Below are 5,214 nucleotides of genomic sequence, written 5' to 3'. Positions count from 1 at the left end.
GGGGCTTAATCGTAGGACCTTGTTTCCTTAGGTATAACTATAAATAGTAGACTCAATAACCATGGTAAGACACGAAATCTTTAGCAAAACTTATGATGCATTATATATATTCTCAAGCTAAATAAAATAACTTTATTTTTTGTTTTACATTGCTCTTATTTATGTCCTCGGATGGCATTGCTCTCTGAGTCAGGCTTGCCATTTCTTTCGATTCTAATCGCTAAGTCTTACTTTTAATCTAATTTATTTATCATTTCGGATCAAATCAGTTCGCTTGTCTATAAAGCACGTAACAAATTCAACCGTACTGTTTTACAGGTAAATAATTCCAAATATGAAATAGAGCTAACTGAATATTTAGAATTTATAATCATTGAACACTTCATACAATATATTCTCATATTATCTACAGTAGAAATGTTGATAGAAATTTTTGGATGAGAGTTGCAGCTTGGATGAGGCAGCATTTTGGTTTTCTTGACGTTTCCAGTCATTTGCTAGGAAGAAAAAATAATAGTCACTAAGATATATGATCTTATCTCATCTACAACAACTGTTAGTCTAGTGCTGTCTTTTTTTTACTTCCACCTTTCTTTTCATTTACCTCGCCAAACTTCACTTACTGCTTAGCCTGCAATAATAAAACAAGAAAAACAAATTTAGCTCTAATTTTTATAAGTGAATCAAAGGTTTCTCTTGAGTGGTCACAATCCTTCTAGTTGTCTAAGCATGGTGTGCAGTGATAACTCTAGGATGAAGTAACAAGTTGTCCATATGCTAGATTGATCAGTTGATGGATCTTTATTGGTCCCCAAGTAAATATGAAAAGAAACTGACACTGACAATATCAAATAATATAACTACTTTTGAAATCTATTTACCTGTGAGTAGAGGAAAGTTCCACAGATTGCAATGGCAGCACCAAGGGCATTAAATGGTTGTATTGGAATTTGGAAGATGATGATGGATGAGACTATGACAGAAATTCTCTTCATAGTGTTACCAATGCTAAATGTGAGTGGAGAGATCTCATTTAGGGACATGTAAGAGACTTGATTGTACAAAGTGATAGAACACACTTTGGGCCACTACCCACCTAACAAAAAAAAATAGCAATCAAACAGACATCAGTTTACAGAATCTTTCAAATATTCGGTTTACAGTATTTTTTAAGCTCTTGTGAGTTTTTTGGACCACTTTTACTATGCAAACAAAAGGGGATTCTTGGCGTAATTGGTAAAGTTGTTGCCATGTAACTAGAAGGTTACAGGTTCAAGCTGTGGAAATAACCTCTTGCAGAATTACAGGGTAAGACTGCGTACAATAGACTCTTGCGATCCGATCCTTTTCCGGACCCTATGCATAGTGAAAACTTAGTGGATCAGACTGCCTTTTTTTATTATGCAAACCAGAACCACACATATGAGCCTGATTCCAAAGGGAAACATGTGAGATGACATACACTGCTTCAAACCAACTGAAAGTGATTTGGGATCTTTCATTCAATTAAGTACCTTTACATGACATTTGTATTATTTTTTTAACGTCAATTGTGGAGATTTACAAATATAACCAAAGTGATGTTTTCTCTAAAAACTATGTACATACCATATGAAATTTGGGCCAATTTGGGAGACTGCTTTCTGCCATCCAAGTGCCCATACTTGTGGACCCTCAACAACAATAGCAAAAGGAGTCAGAATCAAAAGAGACATCATTGAAAGACATGCATAGTAATTCATCCCTCCAACTGACTTCCCCTTCATCCCTTTCTTTGAGAATATGTTTCTGAATACAAATGCCAAGTTTGATATCAGTGCCCCCATAAAACCTGCATGTTATCAAGATTAAAAATTACAGAATTCTAAAATTAATGGCAGATATAATGCAGCCTAAAATCTAGATTGTAATTAAGGGGGTGGTCAAAAAGGTGAAACATGCATTTTCTTGTTCACCTGTTAGATTGAAGTTGAGCTCAGTAATGGCAGCAAGTGCACAACCACCAATAATAGGCATAAGTTAAAGGTACACTGGCAATGGGAAAGTTTCACCCAAAAGTAAACTTGAAACAAAAACACTGAAAGCAGGCTCTCCACTCTTAATTATGTGAGTAAAGGAAACTGCAACTTTTGACATGCTCACTGTTGTAGCCACATGCCCAATTGTGTGTGCCACAGCAACCTAAAAACAATACAAGAAACATTTAGAACCTGAGTTTCAATGTCCAAATATGAACTTTTGAAGATTCATAATTTACTTATAGGAAACAAGGCTTTCAAAAAATCAAAGTCAGTCTTTGGAGTTTCAGCAATTCTAGTAGCCCAAGAAACCAACATCATTAGAGAGCCAGCAGCCAGAGAAAGAGTGGAAGTAAGCCATGGAAATGGGAATGCATTCAACACCTTCTTGTTGTAAATGTTGAATACTACATTCAAAGCCCACCAAGTTGCAAAATAGAGTCCAATCTTGAGCTTCTGAGCAGCAGCAGCCTGAGCTTCTTGCCCAAACTCAATGCTGATTGGTATCGACTGCGGCCGACTAGCTTCATATGCATTTCATTGGACTAAAGGGTCTCTAGATTTGGACTCCTTTGATTCATCAATATGCCCAAATCCACTTACTGCTGAAATATAGAGAGGCTTTCTTGACAAGATGTTGGACTTGTCACATTTTCTAAAGGTGATGTTGTTGAACGAACATGATGAAACATGAGGTTTAGAACCCCAGGAATTTTGTTGCAAGGGATCAAAAGTTGTGGAAACTGCATAAGATTGCCCACCAGAGAAGGCCATTGCTGTTAATAATTGAATTATAGTACTAAAGCAACTGACTTACTACTACAATGGAAAGAACACTAGTAAGGCTAGTAGTAGTAGTAGTTGCAACAATATATCTTTAGTTATAAACTTATAGTGCAATATTCTGTGTAGAGAGATTCAAATTGAGGACTTGAATTTATAGTATTTCTTAAAGGTGATGGCAGGGGTCTGTTTGGTTGTTTTTTTTTTGTCGTTGGTGGTGGGGGGGGGGGGGGGGGGTTGCTTCAAGGTGTGGACCTCTCGAGGTTGTGAAAGGCTATTTGTAAATGTGCTGCCCATATACATATTGCGAAAGACAGGTAAATATCAAGAGTCACAAATGGTGAGTTTCTTGGATCTAATGTCACCTGAACTCGTACACAAATTGATTTTGGTACCTTGGCTGTTTCTTGTTGCAAAGGAGAGTGGAGTGGTGGTAAAAATCTAATGGAGGTACAATGCAATGTTTCTTGGAATATTCACATGTCACTTGAATTGTACACAAATTGAATTTCGAATTTTTACTTTATTATTTGCTTTTTTTTTTGCATCTAATTTAAGCGTTTTTTATGTTTGTGCTTCTCTTTTTCTTTCCCGGCTTAACACTACTAGAAATCCAGTAAATAACGACCAGAAAAACCAACCAACGTCGGTCGGTTATGGCTAATTACCGACCAAAACCCGTCCAAATACGCTTGGTCGCTATTTTGATGGTCGTTTTAATATACCAACTAAAGTTGGTCGATAATTACCGACCAAGGTTGGTCGGTATGTTAAAACAACCATCTGAAGAATTTAAAACAATTACCAACCAACTTTGGTCAGAAACATATTTTAATAATTTAATTTTACTGACCAAAATTGGTCGGTGTATTTAAATTATATTTTTTTATTAATTATTAAATTTAAAAAATTACCGATCAAAGTTACTCGGTAAATAAATATATATATTTTTTTAAAAAAATTAAAATTTAACAATACCGACCAAAGTTGGTCGGTAATGTTGAATTCTGGGAATTCCTTATTCATTAACCGACCAACTTTTGTCGGTAGTTGGTCGGTAATTTGCAGAAAAATATATTTTTTATTAAAAATCGACCAACTTTGGTCGGTTTTCTGGGTTTTAAATTTGGCATAAAGTGCTTGTTTTGGCAGCTACACCACCTGCCAGCATATCAATACACCTAATAGCAACATAAAACAACAACAACAACAACAACAACAATCAATCAATCAATCAATCAATAAATACATTAAAACTAACAAATTAAAGTTCAATTGAACATAAAAATCCAAAACCAGGTTAAAACTTATTACAACTAGTTCAAAACGGGTTCTATTTGTCTAGTTCAAAGTATATAAAAATCAAGGAGTGTTTTGTACAACATCATCATCACCGTCTGATGAACTTTCATCTATAAGACGGGATCGAGAAGGGTCTTGTGGAGGACGGGAAGAACGATCACGGGGAGGATGAGAGGAATGATCACGTGCAAGTCGAGCCTCTGGCGATGACTCACGAGATCGGGGCAACGGAAAATCTCCAGTAGATAGGAGAGTTCTGATCTGAGCTTGCATGCTAAGGAATTGAGCATCTCTAACCCTTTCTCTTTACTTGGCCGCTTCTAGCTCGGATGTGAGCTTTGTCACAATCTCCCGCATAGTGGAGAGGCTCTCCCCATTAAGTTGTGCGCCTTGCAAGGAAGTCCCTATTCATTGCATTCCACACTTATAGCGATGGAACGTTTTAGTAGGAAGCTCGTATACCTTCCCCTATTTTGGACCGCCAACAGACTCCATCCATATTCTTTCAGCATCCTCGTCCGAAGGTTGGGTTGGCTCGCCCGATTTACCCTGAGTGCGGATAAATTCCTCCACGTTAGTTTGGTAGCGACCCTATACGAAAATTTAAATTGATTTAGTATTTCAAAATTTATATAAAAGTAAATTAAAATACTTAAATAAAAGTAAAGTCTTACATATACAGTCGAGGCTCGGTCCTCGACCCACCTTTCTTGATCTGTCTCTTTCTTCTTCCTTACAATATGAGTCTCCTTGAATAACTCATCATAGTTCATTGGATGCCCCAACTTTTTTTCCTGAAAATAAATTAATTTAGTTAATAAACAGAATAGATATACTTTCAAAATTAAAATAATTTAAGCAATTACATACCAATCTTCTTTTTATTGTCCTTAGGCTGATCGCATCTCCAGTGTGCAAGGAGCTTCCCTTCTCAGATGTACGAACTTTCTTTTCTTTTTCCCTCTTCTCTAAGAACTTTGCGGTAAGTCATTTTGCTTGGTAAATCATCCAATAAATTTTGAAGTAACAAGTCATGCTTCTTGTTCTTCTTTCTAGCATTGGAGAAAGCATCCGACAATCGCTAGCGAGCTTTATGATGAAAATTTGCAGC

General features: G+C 36.4%; 1 pseudogene; it reads right to left on the bottom strand.

The window, feature by feature from the left end:
• Positions 1–340: 340 nt before the first annotated feature.
• Positions 341–2,919, bottom strand: LOC107762192 (glucose-6-phosphate/phosphate translocator 2, chloroplastic-like; annotated as a pseudogene).
• Positions 2,920–5,214: the final 2,295 nt, after the last annotated feature.

The sequence above is a fragment of the Nicotiana tabacum genome, chromosome 11 (assembly GCF_000715075.1).
Source record: "Nicotiana tabacum cultivar K326 chromosome 11, ASM71507v2, whole genome shotgun sequence".
Classification (NCBI taxonomy): Eukaryota; Viridiplantae; Streptophyta; class Magnoliopsida; order Solanales; family Solanaceae; genus Nicotiana; species Nicotiana tabacum.
The sequence above is the reverse complement of the archived record's forward strand: the minus strand, read 5'-3'. Positions and strand labels throughout refer to the sequence as shown.